The following is a 24,485-nucleotide window of genomic DNA, read 5'->3' as shown; positions in this document are numbered from 1 at the left end:
TTTACGATATTTTTTGGACTGTTCGGGGAAAATTTTGGGACCATTTAGAGATCTTTTTGTAGTAATGTTGGAATTTTACTGTGACTATTTTGAGGTCACTATGGGATTGTTTTAGGTACTGTTTCGTTATCAATTTGGAGATGTGTTGGGTAGAATTTCGCGATTATTTTGAGATAGTTTCGAGACTTTACCGGCACTACTTCAAGAATATCTAGACATTGTTATAGAATCATCTTGGGATCATTCCGGAGCTATTTCGAAATAATAATGCGATTATGTTAGAGACTTTTTCGAAATGATTTTGCTACTATTTTTGGAATAACTTAGTAGGGCTCGGAAAATTCATTTATGAATACGAAAAATTATCGGACTGTTATTGATATTGGCATATTATTGGTTTTTAATAGACGGCGGCCGCCGTGGTGCTCAATTTCCGGGCAAAGCAGCATCAAACAATTTAAAAACAATTTAGAAGAAAGTTTGTCTAAGCGGAGTTGCTTGACAGCTTTTTGGTGAGCACTCCGATTGTATTTTTGCCATGAAAAACTTCTCTTGTAGGTCCCGTCAAGCCAACTTGTAGGACAATTTTAAAGAAGCACGACCTAGAAACGAAGAGGATATCAACCTAACTCTCTTTGGATCAGTATCGCGCCTTGAATTTATTTATTTCTAGATAGATGTGTTATCAGCTTGCTGTCAATAACAGGTATGCTCGAAGAGTTGTCGGCATATTATCGGTAAATTAGAGACGTGCTATCGGTTTACTATTGAACAAAAATTGGTTTGTTATGAAAATTTTAACGATGTGTTATTGAAATAATATCCATTAGATTTCGTAAGAACATCCAAAAGTTTTCGATAACAAATCTCTACAGTTTGTATTACAAATAAATATTTTTTCGAAAATATACCTTTCAAGCATAAAACATAAAAAATTTATATTTTCTCGATAAAAAACGATAATTTTTCGATAACAATTCGGTAACTCATCGAAAGCATTTTCCTTTGGTAACAAGTTTTTAACCCTCCTGATAACAAATCGATAGCTCTATAACTAGCCCGTAACCCGTCGATAACAAACCGACAACTCGCCGATAAGGCTTGTTATCCTTTTCTTTTTTTCCTCTACTTTCTCTTTCCCTTCCTTCTTTGTATTCGATAACTTTGCATTCCTTAAGAAAAGCCATTAAATAGCTGTTTTAATTGAAAATATCAGTTTCGCAAAATGTTAGTTATTGGCTATCCCTGGTTTAAAGAGAGCACACGGAATCATATTCGCATTCGAGCAAACAACACGTCGTTGATGTAAACTAAACGTGACATCTGCTCACATATTTTCTTATTTTGTTGTTGCACATTTTTCTGAAGACATTTATACACACATAAGACACATAACATAAAATGCTATGAAATCGTTGTACAGGATATTGTTTAGTTGTTTTGCTGCAGTTCTAATCGTCGTTGCATGCGACATTTCTATATCGCATGCAAACATACATATGCACATACATACAGCTTTATATCTTTGACGCATACGAAAAGCACCCGCTGTTGAAATGCAGCTTATAGGACAGTATAGGTATATAAATATATTTTCTGAATGTATAGCATGTTGCCCTGTATCCGTTGACAAGGAAATAAATCTCTTTCGACTGGGTGAAAAAAATCAGAAAAAAGCATTCACCTACACGTTTACTCATTGAGTCGTTCTGCTACAAAAGTGGCATAGCGAATGCAAGCAAAGCAAAAATGTAAGCTTTACCTAGTGGAAATACCAGCACGAAAATTTAAGTCCCAGAAATGTGGTTATATATGAATATCTATGTATATGGATTGTACTACTGGGAATATTGTTGTTGTTGTAAATATATACCAATCCCCGAAGATTTTGGGGATTGTTATCGATGTTGATAGTTCTTTGCTGGATATAGATTTGGTACATTCCGGTAACAAAACATCATTAAGATCCAAGCTCGACTATCTAGGGAACTATTTATTATGAATACTTTAAAGCTTTTGGGCCATCCCGCCTTCCATTCCATTCCATGAGGAACTTGGGGTATACATATAATATAGATTCATATATTATTAACAGGATTCCCCCCGGGTAGTGTTGTAGTAGTTCATAATTGGGTAGCGGAAGCTGTGAAGCTATAAAACTTTGTATTGCGCTTGAGTCCCCCACATTTCTTGTGGCAAGAAAAACTCGAGCCCGTTTAAAGCAATTTTCAAATATGGTAACAAAAAAAGCATGTGAAATGTGAACAAGACAAGAAAAAATTGCAGGTTTGCGACATCTACTAAAGCTTCCAAGAAAGTGAAAAATATAGTCGGGGGTTTCATAGAAAAGACTCTGGCTAAGTACTCAGCGTATATAACGTGAATATACTCATTCATACTAAAGCGGGCTCTGCCTACCACGCCAAAGGTCTTGGCTTCGATTCCCGAGCAAATCAAAATCAAAAATTGAGAAACAAATTTTTTTTTCAATTAGAAGAAAGTTTTTCCAGGTGGGGTCGCTTCTAGGCAGTGATTTGGAAAACACTCCGAGTGCATTTCTGCCATGGCTGCTTTACATGGGACTTGAATCGTGGGCGGTGTGGTAGGATAAGCATCTCACCACCAAAACACAACGGCCCTTGAGATAGTATTCATGGTAGCAACCGAGTGAAAGTTAGTGCACAGTATTTTGTCCTGTCAAGATTAAAGTCGAAGACGGTTAAAGTGCTATAGTACCCGTAATTCATAATCTAAACATCGCATTTCGAACCTTTATTGCAGCCCGAGTAGCTGCCATTTTCAAAACGGGCACTTTTAACTGATGCCAATCCGTAAGCGTGTAGGAAGGGTTTAGTGCAGTATAATAGACAAAAACTCCACAGTAGACAACCGGCTTCACCATCATATCATACAGCCAATCTACCAGCACCATTAGTTCAATCCCTCAGCGTTAGACAATCGATGGACTTGAAGAACTTTCACCTTGCGAGGATTCAAAGTAAAAAGCTTGGCAGCATATACCCTCAAACGCCAATAAGCGTATTATACTTCAACAGCGGAAGAGACGAGGAGACGAGGTACGAAGCAGAAGTGAAGATGCAATAACTGTAAATACAGTGATTGTCTGGGCATGGATTGGAGACACGGTCTCTTCACCCAGCGTAGCAAACGACATACAAAAGTGGCAAACTTGCAGGGCATTGAAGGAAAAAAATATAAATATTGAAACCTAAAAAAATTTATTTTTAATTAATGAGGTAGGCTCAAATTGCTTTATAAAATTTGTGTGTATTTATCTCTAATACCACTAACAAAAAAAATAATATATATAATAATAATACATAAATAAAAAAAAAAAACAAAGAAACAAAAACAAAAAGTAATAAACCGGCATATAGGAATACGGGTTTCAGGCCCAGCTTATGCAATGCCATTAGACTGAGTTATTAATTTAGCGTTCCCCGAAAACACACGAAGCCTAGCTCTGAACGCAGCCTCAGACGAAATACTTCACCATATTATCGGAGGCAAATGCGACTTAGAATGAGCTTCAATGCTGGTCAAATTGCCACACTGTCTTTGAAGCTTTCGATGCTTTCACCTCTGAAAGAAGATAAAAGGGAACGCAGGCCTCCATAAATACTCTTCTTTTCTCTGAGCCATCTGTTTTGGCAATGTACTACATATATTCAGTGGTATATCTCATTCTCATCAGGTACAAAGGGGCTTATTGTCTAACACTGTTTTGGTGTAGGTTACAACATAAAAAGGTATAAATGTAAATATTTCTTATATGCAGCGGGCAGTTGTTCTGAGTATTAAGAAGTGCAAATGAATGAAACAACCGCGTAGAAAATTGCATATCTGTCACTTTTCGTTGTTGTTATTTTCATTGCTACATGCGTGGTATGCTTGGGCGTTTGAACAGCACCTGTTTAGGCGCCACATCAAATTGCATTGAAAAATGCAGTTTTGTGTTTAAAAACCTAGCTGCCACTGCAAACCGCTTAACCTCTTTGTATCTTTTGTAAAAATTGTTTAGTTCTGTTGGCCTCCGATTGTGTGGCTTGTCTGTCATGATCATTAAGTCACGTGAATGCAAATATTCAGTGAATATGAAAAATGAATGAGCAACTAACTACAACATCAAAGTTTTCTAGACTACTAGCGCATACTAACAAATATAGCGAGCAACACGCTTTGAGATTCAATGATGACAGTGTTAGCGCTTTTTTACATACTATTTACCGTTTCCGATTGCATGCAATACAATATTTGGCGTAAAACAAAAAATGATAGTACTAGCAAACACAAAGGAGTATGTATGTTTACTATTTATATGTGCTGGTGAGTCGTTCTATATCAAATTGCAAAATATTGAAACATGGTTAATTTGATTGGAAGTGAGTTTTGCTAATCATGCTCTTTCATTATATACAAAGGTGAGAAGATCAGGGACACACAATTCGATCAAATCCGGTTCGAAGAACGCCATCTTAAAGATCCGGTTATAGCAATTTTGCAAAAAAGAGCAGTGGCATCCCCCTCAACTAAATCATTGAAGGCTCAGATAATGTAGTTTTCAACAATGCAATGCCCATCTTTTAGACCTTTTAATGATTCGTGCGGAAATATTTTCGAAACTCTTACTGGGCTAATCATCATTTTTATATCATTTTTAAACTATCTAAAGATTATTTTGAAATAATTTTGAAACAACCTCTGTATGATTTTGCCATTTTTTTAGATCATTTTGTCACACCATTGCTTTGATATATTTCTGAACCATTTTGGGTCGGGATAGCTTTCATAATATACTGGGAACTACCTCAATTATATTAGGGATCATCGCAATAGTTCCTGGATACTTTCAGAAAAGATTTCGGGGTAAAATTAGTACTGTTTCGCAATAAATTTCAGGACATTTGAGGACCACTTGAAAATAATTTTTGGAAGATTATTTTTGAGATAATTTGGTACTTAGGATCATTTCGAGAAAAATTTCGCACCATCTTTGGATCATTTTGAAATTTTCCTTAGGATATTTTTGAGTTTATACACGGAATTATATTCTTCCTCTGTTGGGGCAATTTTAAGACTATCTCTAGTTCTTTTTGTGATCGATTTCATTATCAATGTCTGAACCAATAGAGACCGCTTCGGGATGATTCCAAAACTGTTTCTCGAAGTAATTTTTGAATCAACTATGCTCCTGAAAAAGTTGTTTTCTAGATCAATTATATATATATTTTAAGGATCCATTTGGAATTATTTCGCAACTATCCCTGAATAATTTCAAAATAGATTATGGCATAAAATCTGGCCAATTTCCTGATAAGTTTCGTTACAGTAAGGAACCATTTTGGAATCATTTCCACATTGTTTGGCCAAAGCTTTTGAGCTAAATTAAGGGTTATTTCCGAAAATTTTAGAAATATTTGGGTGAAGTTTTGCCACTACCTTGAAATTTATTCTTATCAGTTGGGGACAAATTTTGAACTACATATCTCTATATTTGAATTAGCTCGAGTTCGAAGCAAGAATCTTTTAAACTATCGACGTGACTTCAGAATCAATTTCGGGGCTAATGGGACTATTTCAGTATGATTTCTCTATTATTTTCCGAACCATTTTCAGATTATAATTTCGATATTTAAAAACTTGTTTTTGAGACAATTTGTGAAGAATTTCGGAACAATTTTCTTTTTATATGCCTATAATTTCGGCAGCGTTTTCAAGATCAGTTTGGAGATAATCTCGGGACTGCATGCGAAATATTTTCGGGACTTATACTTTATTATTTTTTTTGAGGTATTCGGATTTGTTTTAAGATTGTATTTGGGATTGTTTTGAGAATAATTGTGCGATCATTTCGAGATAATTTCATCATTGTTTTCAGTATCAGCCATTGACTATATCCAGATCATTACTTTATGCGCTCCATGGGGATCGATTTGCAAAATATTTTTAAAAATGGAGAATGAACAATTGAACAGGCGACAAGAATGTGAATTCATACAAGTGGCGAATGATTGACAGAAATGTTCACAATAGTAAACAGCCTCGATCACCTGTTCAATCGCTGTTCGTATACTTAAATCATTTGCTCAATAGTGTTTTTCAAACATTTTTGTAGACGACTTTTATATTGCATTATTTTCTTATTTTAAAATGTTTGCATAAATGGCTGCCCAAATTTAATCTATTAACTTGATTTAAGAAATGAATATTAATATTGTAACGAATTTAGTGCAATTCCTCTTAGTTGCAACCTTCTACTAACGTTCGAGTCACTAAACTGTTGAATAAATAACTCCACTATGCGATAATGCAAAATGGCCTTTATTGAAGTATTTCACAATAACACCTATACTACTCGACAGATAGCGTGCTTAAATCAAATTCATTTTATTTTTGCTCAGATTGCGCTCTTTTATACTCTCCGATTTCGTCGTTCCATACTTCTAGGTGTTTCCAGAATTTACTTAGTTACCAGCTATAAAATTATAACTACAGATGCACGTGTATAGCTTCTCATATGCGCGTGTATATGTGAGTGATACTTGCACAAATAATTGCCTACTTTTTGGAGTATCTCAGATATATGCATGTGTTTGTACGTTGCTCTCCGCTGCTTGTTTGGAAATATGTGTAGACATAATGATTAATTTGGTTATGTACATAGAATTCACTGCTCAGTATCGGCTTAGAGATGATAGTAGTCTCTTAGTGTTGCTAGAATTCGTCAATATGTAGTCTAATTTTCTGTATACACATTAAAAGAAAAGTTGATTTGAAACACAAATGAGCAATTCATGGCACTTCAATTTAATAACCGCGAGCAAAAACAAACCTTTCTTCCATTCTCTGGCCAATTCGCGACAGCTGTTCTCCCTGACAGCTATTATTTGACAGGTAGGTATTGCAATGGAAGAATAGAAAGATTTTTCACTTGTATGTATTCACAATGGCCGACAATAAAACAAGAATTAATTTTAAGAGTAAATAAAAAAATAAATGGTCGGCCACCGTGGTGTGATGGTAGCGTGCTCCGCCTATCACACCGTATGCCCTGGGTTCAACTCCCGGGCAAAGCAACATCAAAATTTTAGAAATAAGATTTTTCAATTAGAAGAAAATTTTTCTAAGCGGGGTCGCCCCTCGGCAGTGTTTGGCAAGCACTCCGGGTGTATTTCTGCCATGAAAAGCTCTCAGTGAAAACTCATCTGCTTTGCAGATGCCGTTCGGAGTCGGCATAAAACATGTAGGTCCCGTCCGGCCAATTTGTAGGGAAAATCAAGAGGAGCACGACGCAAATTGGAAGAGAAGCTCGGCCTTAGATCTCTTCGGAGGTTATCGCGCCTTACATTTATTTTTTTTTTTTAAATAAAAAAATTTAAAATATGTCACGAAAAACAGAAAACAGAAAAAACAAGTAAAGATGTCTAAGTTCGGGTGTAACCGAACAGTATATACTCAGCGTGAGCTTCAGTTGCACATTTCATCTCAGATAAATTACTTTTCTACATAACACGTGGCACCGCCCGTTTAAAAAAAAAAATTCTCCCCATTCCTCTTACAATAAAACTTGATAAGTGAAATATTATTGATTCGAAACTATTTTTTGCTAAGTTATAGCTTATTATTCTAGTCTACGACCCTTTTAAATTTGCTTTATATCTAAGTTGCCGTGGTCTTTAAGCGATCCCGTCCATTTTTACTAGAAATATTTTCTACTATAGGAAAAATTTGTGTACCCAATTTTATTACGATCCGTTAATTTTTCTTCGAGTTATGGCTCCCGAAATATAGAAAATTGCTTAGTCATAAAGGGGCGGTGCCACGCCCATTTTTTAAAATTTGAAGGTTTTCCTATTTATTGTTATAAATCCACTTGGGAAAAGAAATACCATTGATGTAATGCTCTTTTTTGCAAAGATATAGCTTATTTTATTCGTTCACGGCCCTTTTAAAAATCTTTTATATAAAAGTGGGCGTGGTCTTTAACCGATTTCGTTTATTTTCCTTCAAAGCATTCCCTATAGTAAAGGCAACCTCTCTGCCGAATTTTGTTACGATAGGTTTAACGATTTTTGATTTATGATTAATTTTTGTAAATTTGATTTTATGAAAAGCGGGCGGTGCCAAGCCCATTCAAAATTTTTTTTTCAAATTTTTATCAAGAGTCTCAATATCAGTCCACACGTAAAGTTTCAACATTCTAGGTGTATTTTTATTAAATAATCAGGTTTTTTGTGTTTTCCAAAATGTTATATATATAAAAAGTGGGCGTGGCTATCATCCGATTTCGCTCATCTAATCCAATCTATTCTGGGTCCAGATAAGCTCGTGTACCAAATTTGGTGAAGATATCTCAATATTTACTTAAGTTATCGTGTTAGCGGACAGACGGACGGACATGGCTCAATCAACTTTTTTTTCGACACTGATGATTTTGATATATGTAAGTCTATATCTATCTCGATTCCTTTGTGCCTGTACAACCAACCGTTATCCAATCAAAGTTAATATACTTTGTGTGCAAAGCACGCTAAGTATAAATGCAGTAAAAGAAGTAATCGCCATACAACTTTCTTATGAAGTTTCATTGAGATGCCTCCTTTTAACGGGAGTTTTTGTTTTTTTTTTTTTTGCATTTCGTTTGTATCGACATTTGTTGCTCGATACGGAATGGAATGCCCTTAGAAATATATGCGCGATAAAAAATTCTTTAATAAAACTTAAAATAGCACCTTCTACAGCATATAAATTCCAGATAGTTTTGACAAAAAAAAAAAATATATGTATAAATTATTTACAATATTGTAAGCTGAAAATATGAAGAACCTCGTTTTGCATTTAAATTATTTAAATTGGAATTAAAATTCCAAAACAAAAAAAAAAAAAAACAAAAACAATAACCGCAATGCAGCATTTTTTCTAGGTTTTCATCAAGCAGGGCTGCGGAAATTGTTTTGCAAATGCACAAAAAACCCTGCAAACTGTCCTACTTTCTTTACTGTTGCGATGTGAATTGTCCATACATAGTTATGAGATAATAATTTTCATGTATGAATTTTTCTGCAGCTTATTTTTGTTACGTTGGTAAATATGTACAATTTGAAAAACGAATTTTTTCATCGAATGCTTGTAAAATGGAAGGAATTGAGTTTATTTGCAGAAATTTGTTTTATTCTCAACTATTTGCATTTCGATTGAAAATAAAGCCAATTTTGTCGCATTTACCAAAAAGCAGATTTATTTACGAAAAAAAAGAAAATAAAATACAAAATACACATAAATATTTATAGTTTGTGCATATAAATGCGTTTAGAATTTATTAGGAAATATCAATTACTTTGAGTATTACCACAAGATTGCTTTAGATATGCCGGCCCAACTTATAAGGATATTTTTGTAAAACCACTGACCGCAATTTTGATTGGATTTTGGTAGTCAAGGCTTACATAATTGAAATATCTTGTAGTTGATGTTCCGATTTCTTGCTTTTTTTTTACTATCGTATTTGATATCATTTTGCACTTGCTATGCCCCCCCTGTGGATTGGCCAAAGAATATGCCAACGGTAAAGTTGTGCCGCTCGTAAAATGTTACCATAAAACTGTGGCTCATCCAATCCATGAGTAAAAAAAATGTAAGGCGCGATAACCTCCGAAGAGGTTTAGGCCGAGCTTCCCTTCCAATTTGCGTCGTACTCCTTTTTAGTTTTTCCTACAAATTGGCGGGACGGGACCTACTTGTTTAATGCCGACTCCGAACAGCATCTGCAGGGCAGATGAGTTTTCACTGAGAAGCTTTTCATGGCAAAAATACACTTGGACTGCTTGCCAACCACTGCAGAGGTGATCGCGCTTATAAAATTTATCAACTAATTGAAAAACCTAGTTTCTAAAATTTTTATGTTGCTTTTCCCAAGGCGTGAACCCAGGATCTTCGGTGTGGTAGGCGGAGCACGCTACCATCACACCACGGCGGCCGATCCATCCATGACTGGTGTTATAAAAAAATGTTCCAACGATTAGCAGGAAAACTGTTACTGTTAATTTTACTTCTATACATGTCTCTTCTCCTGGTCTTGGGTAGGCCCGCTCGTCGGAGTAACGCTGCGACTGTGGTTTCACATCACATGCGAGGGAGCTCAATTTCTCTAGTCCATCCCGCCCCCATTCTCTACATGCATGAGGAACTTGGGACCGCCAGATACTCGGAGGATTCCGCATGGGCAGTTAAGGTTGACATTTTAGTTGGAGAAACTACAAGTTGCGCTGGCAACCCCTTGAAGGGCTTACGCTACACAAATCCTTGACAGGCATATCTGCCGCTGGTATATTATAACTCCCCTAAGCCGCTGGGTAATTCTCTTCCAAATGCGGTTTCTTGTTAGAAAATTGGCAGCAAAGCTACACTTGGAGGCTGTGGCGCCAAGCTTCGAACAGCCTTTTTACATAATCTAAGCATAAACTTTTAAATTTTTTCTTCTGAGGAAGGTCAAAGAAAAGGTTGAGACGCTTATTGTTTGTGGATAATAAGTCATAATTTAAAGCGTGAGATATGTGCTCATTTTTCGTTTTGCAATGTTTGGAACAGCGTTAGGCTATGCTGAAGCTTACTACATGGCAGCTTCCAAGCTCTGCGAACAACCTGCTCAACGGGGACGAATGTATCACTTGCACATTCGTATTGTAAGCCGCTTGACTCAAGATAGATACTTGCTTGCAGTCGCTTCATATGGTGGTCAGAATCTGCCACTGAATTCCCCCAGCTGTAACCATCAATGAATGAGGCTGGTAAGGAAGACCTTGGATTTCCCTCGTACTCCAATTGAGGTATTGGAAAAATCCTAGGTACATCGCTACCTAGTGGGGAAAGTCATAAAAACTAAGTATAATTGTTGGTAGCGAACAGAAAAGCCAATTGGGACCCATTTATCAAGGCTAGGCTTCAGTGGCTGGGAAGGTTCTTGGCTAATCGATAAGCTATCCACACTACTACATTTTATTATAGAGTCCCTGAAAAAAAATTACTTAAATTGACCCAAACTGAAAAAAAAAGACCAAAACGTTACGTTAAACTTGAACAAACCAACTCTAGGAACTCGATGCTTGTAGGTCTCAACAAAGCTGGAATAAATCTAAATCAAGGTGGAAGCTGATTTAGTGGCTCACAACCCACCCATCCATGGTTTCCATTGGCCAGAAAAATTTAGCTGAAAACCCCTAACAGTACTTCACATCACATATTTCTTAGCTAACCATTGCCCGAGGAAACCGTAGTAATCACAACTACTCACACATGATTATTTTCCCGAAAAGAACAAAAAACAACAATTTCATCTCATTCTTAATTAATGACAAAACTTCATATGTATATTATAAAAATAAATGTTTCTTTACAATTAAATGTTCCTTTTCTAGCGTTTCTTCTTACTTTTAAAAGTGGATAATTACTATTTATTCATAAGCTGAACTTACATTTTATCTAAAGCTCGCCAAAAGAAAACTTAGTGCAATTAAAAAAAATTCTTATATGTCGCAAACAAAAAAAATATTTTCTTATTTCGACCCGGCCTAATATTTCATTATATTAACAATTCTGGCTTTTGCATTTGTTTCTCGCATGGACAAAAAATAAAATTAATAATCTATATCATCTTCGGACATGTAGCAATATGCCTACGCGAATATCGTATATTTGGGTACCGAAACAAAAAAAATTGTATGCGACATAAATCGCGATTTTTACATGTTAAGCAGCAGAATGTTAAGTTGATAAAAAAAATTGTATATAGGTTTCATTGAGGTTGACATTTAAACCGTGATATGGGATTTCGACAATTCGCAAAACTGCAAGTTCTCTCGTTTACAAGTTAAATGTCAACTCAGTAAAAATAATAAGAAATCAATACTAAAGATAAAGCAAAGAGAGCACTTACCGATCTACAGCAACTCGTTGAAAGGCCTTTCGTGAGGTCGTTGCAGACAAGGTACAGCTGCTACAAACTTGATTAGTTGGATGGTATGATTTTTTATACTCAGTTGAGCAGAGCTCACAGAGTATATTAAGTTTGATTGGATAACGGTTGGTTGTACATATATAAAGGAATCGAGATAGATATAGACTTCCATATATCAAAATAATCAGGATCGAAAAAAAATTTGATTGAGCCATGTCCGTCCGTCCGTCCGTCCGTCCGTCCGTTAACACGATAACTTGAGTAAATTTTGAGGTATCTTGATGAAATTTGGTATGTAGGTTACTGAGCACTCATCTCAGATCGCTATTTAAAATGAACGATATCGGACTATAACCACGCCCACTTTTTCGATATCGAAAATTTCGAAAAATCGAAAAAGTGCGATAATTCATTACAAAAGACAGATAAAGCGACGAAACTTGGTAGATGAGTTGAACTTATGACGCAAAATATAAAATTAGTAAAATTTTGGACAATGGGCGTGGCACCGCCCACTTTTTAAAGAAGGTAATTTAAAATTTTGCAAGCTGTAATTTGGCAGTCGTTGAAGATATCATGATGAAATTTGGCAGGAACGTTACTCTTATTACTGTATGTACGCTTAATAAAAATTAGCAAAATCGGAGAAGGACCACGCCCACTTTTAAAAAAAAAATTTTTTTTAAGTAAAATTTTAACAAAAAATTTAATATCTTTACAGTATATAAGTAAATTATGTCAAGATTCAACTCCAGTAATGATATGGTGCAACAAAATACAAAAATAAAAGAAAATTTAAAAATGGGCGTGGCTCCGCCCTTTTTCATTTTATTTGTCTAGGATACTTTTAATGCCATAAATCGAACAAAAATTAACCAATCCTTTTGAAATTTGGTAGGGGCATAGATTTTATGGCGTTAACTGTTTTCTGTGAAAATGGGCGAAATCGGTTGATGCCACGCCCAGTTTTTATACACAGTCGTCCGTCTGTCCTTCCGCATGGCCGTTAACACGATAACTTGAGCAAAAATCGATATATCTTTACTAAACTCAGTTCACGTACTTATCTGAACCCACTTTACCTTGGTATGAAAAATGAACGAAATCCGACTATGACCACGCCCACTTTTTCGATATCGAAAATTGCGAAAAATGAAAAAAATGCCATAATTCTATACCAAATACGAAAAAAGGGATGAAACATGGTAAGGTAATTGGATTGTTTTATTGACGCGAAATATAACTTTAGAAAAAACTTTATAAAATGGTTGTGACACCTACCATATTAAGTAGAAGAAAATGAAAAAGTTCTGCAGGGCGAAATAAAACACCCTTAAAATCTTGCCAGGTATTACATATATAAATAAATTAGCGGTATCCAACCGATAATGTTCTGGGTCACCCTAGTCCACATTTTGGTCGATATCTGGAAAACGCCTTCACATATACAACTACCACCACTCCCTTTTAAAACCCTCATTAATACCTTTAATTTGATACCCATATCGTACAAACACATTCTAGAGTCACCCCTGGTCCACCTTTGTGGCGATATTCCGAAAAGGTGTCCACCTATAGAACTAAGCCCCACACCCTTTTAAAATACTCATTAACACCTTTCTTTTGATACCCATATTGTACAAACAAATTCTAGGGTCACCCCTGATCCACCTTTATGGCGATATCTCGAAACGGCGTCCACCTATGGAACTAAGGATTACTCCCTTTTAAAATACTCATTAACACCTTTCTTTTGATACCCATATTGTACAAACAAATTCTAGGGTCACCCCTGGTCCACCTTTATGGCGATATCTCGAAACGGCGTCCACCTATGGAACTAAGGATTACTCCCTTTTAAAATACTCATTAATACCTTTAATTTGATATCCATATCGTACAAACGCATTCTAGAGTCACCCCTCCCCCTGTGGGTTAGGGGTTAGAATATGCCCACGGTAGGTATACCGGTCGTAAAAGGCGACCATAATACCATGGGTACCCAATCCATGAGTAAGGTGTTTTACTCGAAAGGCAGCAGGGTGGACGCGGTGTATCACCCTGTGAGACCCTAGGCAAGGTCTTTATAAAAAGTGCTACCGCGGGAGCAGGAGAAGCCAGTGTGATCTGGTGCACTGCATCGAACGATGCTTTGTACTCAGGTCTCACCTCCTGTCCTGGGATGGCCCCCTTGTGGGAGCATCGCGGTGGCTGTGGTTTCAAATAGAGTTCACTTATGACACACGCTCTGAGTAGACTTGTTTTCCCTTGGGCACCCAAGACCCAAGGGAATTCGGTCTCATGCTTGCCACGGCGGTCCCAATTTCATTGAGAAGCTGACCCTGAGGGGCAGATGATAGGTTGGTCACATCCCTTAAATTGTGACAAATGCTGAAAATAATTGACGAAAGATGGTGTAAGAGCGCATGTCTATCGTCAGCCAAAAAGCAATCGATAATTGTACGAGTGGGCCGGTGCTCATCTCGTCTTTTGAGATGTTTTGAGGCTGCTTTAGACTGCGCAAGCGAATAGAAGGCGTTCGCTGTGTGGACGGCCACACCCTATATGTGGCAAGATTTGACGTTGTCAAATCACTGTAGTGTGGCGGACTGCAGTGCAAAGATGTTGCTGGGGCAGGTACTCGGTACTTACAGGTCTGTGAGCGGAAAAGGTTGGCCACATCCCTTAATTGTGGTAGGAGTGTATTTGGAGGCAAAATCGGTGCATAATTGTTGTGTAATTGAGTGGAAATTGGAGCGAAATTAGTAGCGAAAATGGAAGCCAATAGAAGACAATGGCACACAATGTTTGTCAACGTAGTGTGGCCTCAAGCGATGTCGAGGGGCATTGTTGAGGCGGGCACTCGGCACTCACAGGTCTGTGTGCGGAAAAGGTTGGTCACATCCCTTGATTTAAATTGTGATGGTGTTTGGTGTTGAGGACGGCGCATGATTGGATGCCAAAGCTCACTTCGTTTGTCAACGTAGTGCGGCCCTTTAAGCAACATCTGAGCAAAACCAAGCGCCGCTAAATATCTCAATCTGGTTAACTTGTTAACCAGATACTGAGATATCAAAATCAATGAAAGAGGGGTCTTGAGGCAAGCACGGAACTCGCGGTGGAGTTGCCGTGCAACCGGGTGCCATTACCCGAAAATGGAAGAGGAGGATGGATATTCCTCCTCGGCCAAACCAAGGCTGGTTGACTTGAACACCCCAGCTCACCGCATTGGTACCAACTTGTTGGGCCGAAGATCAACGGACATTGATCTGTGTTTTACACCGGAGGTAAGTCTTCACGACAGGGACTCCCGTAATTCACGTTCTTTCGTCTAGAGTCACCCCTGGTCCACCTTTATGGCGATATTTCGAAAAGGCGACCACCTATACAACAACCACCACTCCCTTTTAAAATCCTCACTAATATCTTTAATTTGATATCCATATCGTACAAACACATTCTAGAGTCACCCCTGGTCCACTTTTATGGCGATATTTCGAAACGGCATCCACCTATAGAACTAAAGCCCACTCCCTTTTAAAATACTCATTAACACCATTCGTTTGATGCCCATATTGTACAAACAAATTCTAGGGTCACCCCTGGTCCACCTTTATGGCGATATCTCGAAACGGCGTCCACCTATGGAACTAAGGATTACTCCCTTTTAAAATACTCATTAACACCTTTCATTTGATACCCATATCGTACAAACGCATTCTAGAGTCACCCCTGGTCCACCTTTATGACGATATCTCGAAACGGCGTCCACCTATAGAACTAAGGCCCACTCCCTTTTAAAATACTCATTAACACCTTTCGTTTGATGCCCATATTGTGCAAACGCATTCTAGAGTCACCCCTGGTCCATCTTTACGGCGATATCTCGAAAAGGCATCCATCTATAGAACTTAGGTCCACGCCCTTTTAAAATACTCATTAATACCTTTCATTTGATACCCATATCGTACAAACGCATTCTAGAGTCAACCCTGATCCACCTTTATGGCTATATCCCTAAATAGCGTCCACCTATAGAACTATGGCGCACTCCCTCATAAAATACTCTTTAATGCCTTTCATTTGATACACATGTCATACAAACACATTCCAGGGTTTCCCTCGGTTCATTTTCCTACATGGTTATTTTCCCTTATGTTGTCACCATAGCTCTCAACTGAGTATGTAATGTTCGGTTACACCCGAACTTAACCTTCCTTACTTGTTTTATGTTGTCATTACCCTAATTCGTTAGCATAATCGTATGATAACATTTTAGGCTAACCTAGGTTTGTGTGTCACCAGTTATGATACATAGTATGTATCTATTAAAAAATCTCCCGCGTCTCTGGTTCTTTTGTTGTAGTTTTATATGACTGTTTTTTCTCTCACGATAATTTTTACCGAATGTATGTTTGTACGTATATACGTAAAACCCAAAGAAAAAAATTAACTCGATTTATAGGAATTAATTTTTTAATATATATTCATATACATATATATATATACATATATATGTACATATTTACCTGTATATAGATATATATATATATATAGATATTGCTTTTTATCGAAAAATTTAAACTTTCCAAACGTTCACATATATACGTACACACATATGTATTCAACTAAAAAAATTTTGTATACCTTTTTTTTCTTTTCTTTTCTTTTAATTTTAGTTGCACTAATTTTCCTTATTTGTGTACTTTTAGTTTTATTACTTCAAAACTTATTAATTATAAATTCAAAAATTCCCTGTTTTCACAAAATTGGGCATTTGTTTCCATTTTTTTTTTTGTTTTTTTTTTTAGACAATACATTTATATGTATATAAATATATACATAATATATATATATGTTTGTTTTTTTTTTTTTTTTTTTTTTGAAAAATATATGCAAAAGTACTTTTATTTTTAATTATAGTGGTTTAAAAAAAATTCTTTAAAGTTGTTCAATTTCACATTTCATCGGCACTTGTATTTGCATATACATACAAAAGTATGTATATATGTATCAGAAAAGTCCGCTTTTAAAATTTTACGATTATTAGCGACAAGGGATCTTTACTGTAGCGAACTTATAATTATAATCTTTTCATAGATTTTTCTTTTCAATTGTTTTAATTTATATAACTATATATATTTTATATATATAAGAAAGAAATTTTATAACACTTCACCACCACAAAACAATGCACAAAATCACTTTGTATGCCACGACGTTCGCTGGTTAAAGATGATTGATGACTGGGGCATATAGATTGCGATTTGGAGTTGGAAGCACGCTTCAGTGTGGGAGAGAAAATTTCATGCCCTTCGTTCTTCTTTCCTATCGGTTTCAATATTATTCTCCGTAACTCGGTTTAATGGTAAGACATCTGGTCAGGTCCGTGGCTCGAAAAGAAAGGAAGTCTTAAATTTTTGGAAGGACGGGATAGACCTCTAAATGATCAGCTGTTATTGGAATAAGTTGGTAAAACAGTTTGCTGTCATATGCAAGTACTACCAAGTTGTACTTTTACCGCATAAAATCGCATGTGAGAATACAAATGGCAGCTTATCGTCTTGGCGACAACAAGAATTTTAAATTTTTGGCATTGTGCGTTTGGAAATAAAAATAAGTTGTAAAAGGTGAAGGGATGGCTTATGAGGCCTGCTACACAGCTTTAAACCAATTTTGTCGGAATATAGTAGCCAAGTTTTCGCCTTCAACATAAGCTCAAAACTAAACGGATGTTCAGTGGCTACTCAGAAGATACTTTGCCGCAAGTGACATGAAGTGATCTGGCTGAACAGTACGCATAGGAATAGCCCTGGCCAATCCCTGGTGAATGGCAGTCAGCAGCTTTCCTCACTTGCAAATACTTCTACACACGACGCTACCCTAGGCCTTATATATGGCAATATATTTGGGTTGCCTTGGGATCAACAGAGGGGTGAATTAAAATGAGACAGTAAAAACTTGTAACCGTAAGCTTAATGGGATGTAGACGCATTTCGTGAAAGTCGGCTAAAATACGCCGACCAAAAAGGTCGAAGGGTAAATACTGTTTTCAAGGAAGTCGTGCCAGTACCATAATTTTCTTGTATCGGAGCGTACTCATATCCGACAAAGCAGGTTGAGCAAATTGCCAACACATGCTAAAAGCTTAACTTATCTGGTTGGCCTTCACAGTTGCCGTTGTTGTCCAAGAAATCTGATATCACATATTCTGTTAGAAATCTGGAGATTCGGGATGCCTTGATTGTTTTGTTGCTGTTGTTGTTCTTATTGTAGCGATAAGGACACTCCTCGAAGGCCTTGGGGAGTGTTATCGATGTTGATGGTCCTCTGCCGGATGCAGATCCGGTACATTCCGGTACCAAGTCCGACCATTTGGTATTTTAATCGCGTCTTACGACAGGCATACTTACCGCGGGTATATTCTAAGCCCCCTATTCCGTTGGGGAACTTGACTGTCTTCATAAATGATAGTAATACCCTTATAACTATTTCCGAGGTAGTTCAAATTTCCAGCCTGCTACCAGAATGAATGAGCAATCGACATTATTCAGTCATATTCAGCTAATATACTTAGAAGAATAGTCATGGGTGATAAACTGAAACTCATTTGGTTTAATATAAATGCCTTAGAACCACTTCCACCCCACAGTCAGATTGCAGATTTTGTCGTTTCATGAAATATTACATTTTTCTATCAAAACATTTGGTCATGCTCCACACCACCTGGGCAATTCTGGCCATATGCCAACTGAACATCAAAGAAGGGACACTTCCTATTCAGGCATCAACAATCCCAGTTAAGCCGATTGCTCTCATTCTCAATCTCGCTTTTCATTAATGAGTAAAACGGGAGAAAAAAATTTTTGAAGATGCAGCATTCAAAACTGTGCGCCCAGTAAGAATATCAGCAAGCAAACAAAGGAGTAAAAGCTATCTGGTGCGACCTCCCGCTTTTAGATGTTACAACCCTGGGGCCAGAACCGACTACCTATCTTTTCGACCAAACGCCACCTTTGGAAGAAGAAGATTACAGACTACAAAATTTCGGCTGAAACCAAACCAAACAAGCAAGGAAGGCTAAGTTCGGGTGTAACTGAACATTACATACTCAGCTGAGAGCTTTGGAGACAAAATAAGAGAAAATCACCATGTAGGAAAATGAACCTAGGGTAACCCTGGAATGTGTCTGTATGACATGGGTTTCAAATGGAAGGTATTAAAGAGTATTTCAAAAATGAGTGGGCCATACTTCTATAGGTGGACGCCATTTCCGGATATCGCCATAAAGGTGGACCAGGGGTGACTCTAGAATGTGTTTGTACGATATGGGAATCAAATGAAAGGTGTTAATGAGTAATTTAAAAGGGAGTTGGCCTTAGTTCTATAGGTGGACACCTTTTCGAGATGTCGCCAAATAGGTGGACCAGGGGGGCTCTAGAATGAGTTTGTACGATATGGGTATGAAATGAATGGTGTTAGTGAGTATTTTAAAAGGGAGTTGGCCTTAGTTCTATAGGTGGAGGGCTTTTCCAGATATCGCCTAATAGGTGGCCCAGGGGGACTCTAGAATTTGTTTGTACGATACGGATATCAAATGAAAGGCGTTAGTGAGTATTTTAAAACGGAATGGGCCTTAGTTCTATAGGTGGACGCCTTTTCCAGATATCGCCATAAAGGTGGACCAGGGGAGACTCTAGAATGTGTTTGTACGATATGGGAATCAAATGAAAGGTGTTAATGAGTAATTTAAAAGGGAGTTGGCCTTAGTTCTATAGGTGGACACCTTTTCGAGATGTCGCCAAATAGGTGGACCAGGGGGACTCTAGAATGAGTTTGTACGATATGGGTATGAAATGAATGGTGTTAAAGAGTAATTTAAAAGGGAGTTGGCCTTAGTTCTATAGGTGGACACCTTTTCGAGATATCGCCATAGAGGTGGACCAGGGGTAACTCTAGAATTTGTTTGTAGTATCAAATGAAAGGTGTTAATAAATATTTTAAAAGGGAGTGGGCCTTAGTTCTATAGGTGGACGCCTTTTCGAACTTTCGCCATAAAGGTGGACCAGGGGTGACTCTAGAACGCGTTTGTACGATATGGGTATCAAATGAAAGGTGTTAATGATTATTTAAAAGTGAGTGGGCCTTAGTTCTATATGTGTACGCCTTTTCGAGATAACGCCATAAAGGTGGACCAGGGGTGACTCAATAATGTGTTTGTACGATATGGGTATCAAATTAAAGGTATTAATGAGGGTTTTAAAAGGGAATGGCCCTTAGTTGTATATATGAAGGCGTTTTCGAGATCTCGACCAAAATGTGGACCAGGGTGACCCAGAACATCATCTGTGGGTACCGCTAATTTATTTATATATGTAATACCACGAACAATATTCTTTCCAAGATTCCAAGGTCTTTTGATTTCGCCCTACAGAACTTTTCATTTTCTTCTACTTAATATAGAATCTATGTCCATACCAAATTTCACAAGGATTGGTAAATTTTTGTTCGACTTATGGCATTAAAAGTAATCTAGACGAATTAAATGAAAAAGGGCGGACCCACGCCCATTTTGAAATTTTCTTTTATTTTGTATTTTGTTGCACCATATCATTACTGGAGTTGAATGTTGACATAATTTAGTTATATACTCTAAAGATATTAAATTTTTTCTTAAAATTTGACTTTTAAATTTTTTTTTTTTTAAGTGGGCGTGTTATTCATCCCATTTTGCTAATTTTTATTTGGCACATATATAGTAATAGTAGTAACGTTCCTGCCAAATTCCATCGTGATATCTTCAACGACTGCCAAATTACAGCTTGCAAAACTTTGAAATTACCTTCTTTTAAAAGTAGGCGGTTCCACACCCGTTGTCCAAAATTTTACTAATTTTCTATTCTGCGTCATAAGGTCAATCCACCTACCAAGATTCATCGCTTTATCCGTCCTTGGTAATGAATTATCGCATTTTTTCGGTTTTTCGAAATTTTCGATATCGAAAAAGTGGGCGTGGTTATAGCCCGATATCTTTCATTTTAAACAGAGATCTGAGATGAGTGCTAAGGAACCTATGTACCAGATTTCATCAATATACCTCAAAATTTACTCAAGTTATCGTGTTAACGGACGGACTTGGCTCAATCAAACTTTTTCGATACTGATGATTTTGATATATAGAAGTCTATATCTATCTGGATTCCTTTATACCTGTACAACCAACCGTTATGCAATCAAAGTTAATATACTCTGTGTGCAAAGCAGACTGGGTATAAAAATAGTGAACATTGCTTAGAGCTAAGCACCGAGGATCATCTATAGGCTTGTGACATAAATTTGTTTTCCTAAAGGTACTACGAAGCATTTAGTACTCTTAAACTTCAAAAATTACCAAGCTTCTAAGATTTATCCTTTAGCTCTAAAAATTTAAATTGTAGTATGTGAATAATGAGGAATTTTTTAATTTCAATAAAAATATCTTTTGCACATGTCGAAAATTTATCTGAAATATCTTTTTAATTCGCTTAGGAATTCTATCAATTTTTCTAATGCAATTTTAGTCTGATATATTTTTATGCCTTGTGGATATATTCCCATACATACATGCATATACACCAATATGAATTTGTAAGCCAAATATTTTAAATGTTCCAACCAAAGCCACCAGGTGGTGTTACACACTCAGTTGTACACATACATATAAACACTCGAGTTCATGTCTACATTCTCTTTGATACCACCCATTCTATGCATCAAAAAATACACCTTTAAGTCTTGGTTATACACACACATACATACATATACATATGCTTGAATGGGCTAAGCGCTAATGCTACCAATACAAGCGCACTGCAAAGGTAAGAATAATTGCCGGTGTAATAAATCTAGGCGCGCATAACAAAAAATAAGAAAATGAATGAAAATAAGTGGAAAAATAATATTCAAACTGGCACATGTATTTATACACATGCATATCATTGTAAATACCCTGCAGGAAATTTCGAATATTATCAGTACTATTTTTCCTATGTAATGGCAGCTGTTTTCGCAAAACTGAAGGTTTATACGAGCATTAATACAAAAAACTAACTAACTGGGCTATAAGGCGATACTTCAAGTTGTGTAAAGGGCACTTAGTTCACACAGAATGCATAAGAAGGTGCTTACATTAGCTTTTATCAATGACATACTTTCCACTTGGCGTATTTGCAATAATCAAAAAGCGCACAACGATGGTGATATTATAAAATCTTGGTACAAAACTCGTATAGTTTGACAAACAGCTATAGCCTCAAATGCCTGCCGTTAAAAGCGCACTATATACAATACTTGACTCTTCCGATAAACTCCCTGAGCTAGATATTTTTGTTCGTTTGGGAAAAGATGTTTAATTGACGGAATATTTCTTAAATTTTAGTAGAGTTTAGGTCACAAATTTTTCCATTTCTTGACGTGAATATAGCAAAGAAAGTGGTGCAAATAACCCAAAGTGACGCTTTTTGGGTGAAAACTGTAAGGGAGGAAATTGTTTCATTGTAACTCTAGATGTCAGCTAAACCTTCAACAACCTAGAATCGAATGATCCAACTCTGCTGACATTGGAACGTGCCTAACGTTCTCTAAATGACGAAGGCTAGTATTTAGGTATTACGAGTTTCAGCTGCTCTAGTATGAAGCATCCGCTGAAAAAGAAACGTGTTCATTACTTAGTCGGCCGAACGAAAAAGCTCTCTTGTAATTTTTTAAACAGCAAACAAACTTGAAGGAAATAACTCGTTGAAACGGCTACGATGGAATATTCTCTGTAGCGTCACCGTCTTCCTCCACTTTACTAATAAGTGCTGTTTAACCTTTGGCAATATATGAAGATTGACGATGATTCAATGGATATAATATACAAAGACGTCTGCCTCTATATTTAATTCTTTTCAGTTTTTTCTGTCATAACAACATATAATAATTTTATTTTAATTATTACTATTAGCCCTCGATGCGCTTCGATCTTTATTTAGATCAAGGGTCTATAGCACAAATGTGCTCTAATTGCGTGTGCGACATGGCAATCACGTAACAATTTTTGGGACACATATTTAGATCTATTGTGCTTGACCTTCCTGCCTATTACTTTATATGAAGACTTTTAATGTGCTTAAGTACATTTTGGGCTCTTTACTTCATATCGCGAAGGAATTCAGAGTCACGCAAACTAACAGGATGGAAGAGTATCTGCCTAGGCAGAGAGACGCATTCGCAAATAATGTGAAGTGGCATTTCATCTTTTAGCTCACAAAAGCGAGAGATTTGTATGTCGAATAGATATAAAATACTTAGGTGATATCTTAAGCTACAATGTACCATATATAAACCAGTGAGAATTCCTAGGTCTTCTTTGCTTAAATTAATGACGATACACTCGTTGCTTTGGGTATAAACAGTTAAGCCTGTCTTCGTCCTGAGCATTCAATCCAGTGCTGTCTACGCTGCTTTGTTTCCCACTTACATAAGGTTTCCCTGGTGTGTGCCTTTGTGAGTCCATGGAAGGGCTCTGAACAATAGAATGCTACGATAGCACTCTGTTTGAATAGGTAGTTTTCATTTCGTTTATATTCATGGGCCCAGGAACCTATCATTACAAAACCTCGTTTTTGGCTCCCAGCTCAGTTGGGACTCAATTGCATTCATACACTAGCATAGAAGTAATTGTGTAACTCTTCAAAGCACGTAAGGCTGCCTGGATGTGTGATATAATCAGGGTATTCCTCGAAAGTTAGCCGAAAACTTTATCTACCGCAAACTTCCACTGCATGGATTTCTACCAGAAAAATAGTTGGTTAACATCAAATTTCTTGCCAATCTCATGAAGTTCCGCCCGTTAACGCCAGCTTCCGTTTTTCCGTCATCAAATTTTGATCTGTCAGTAAGCTACACTACTGAGTCATGAGCAGTATATAGATTCGCTGTTTCCAAGTTTATTTCGTGGGCGTAACCATTATTTTTCGAATAAATAAAAAAATAACTTTTATTTTCCGATCAAAATAAAAAAAATTAAAAAAATATTTTATTTGCCAAGCCGAATAAAAAACACAATGAACAAAACAAAATTCCGTGAGATTCTGAGCGTAGTTAACATCATAATTTAATATACCGATTATTGTGAATACAAGCTTAAACTCATTTAAATTTACGTAAGAAAATATAATAATCTTAGCAAAAAGAAAATAATCAAAAATAATCGATCAACTCATAAAAGTAAAAAAAAGTATATTTCCCGTTCAATTAATTCCTGTTAAAAACTCCAAAAAGCACTATTTTCCGATCAACGTAAAAATAACTCAAAAAACTCTAAAAATTATTTTATTCCGAGCTCAATAAACTCTAAAAATGACTACTACTTTCCAATCAAAATGAATGAGATAAGAAAATAAATTTTATTTTCCCATCAAAATAAAAAAATCAAAGAATAACTTTTATTTTCCGACCAAAATAAAAATAGTCAAAGAATAACTTTTAT

At 36.5% G+C, this 24,485-nt stretch overlaps 1 protein-coding gene across 4 annotated transcripts in view; it reads right to left on the bottom strand.

Annotated features, from left to right (window-relative positions):
- The window catches only part of Sema2b (Semaphorin 2b), a 484,623-nt gene that overhangs the window by 31,494 nt on the left and 428,644 nt on the right, over positions 1–24,485 (bottom strand). The gene's annotated exons all lie outside the window — the stretch shown is intronic.

This window comes from Eurosta solidaginis, chromosome 3, assembly GCF_040869045.1.
Source record: "Eurosta solidaginis isolate ZX-2024a chromosome 3, ASM4086904v1, whole genome shotgun sequence".
Taxonomy (NCBI): Eukaryota; Metazoa; Arthropoda; class Insecta; order Diptera; family Tephritidae; genus Eurosta; species Eurosta solidaginis.
This window is presented reverse-complemented; position numbering and strand designations above follow the sequence as displayed.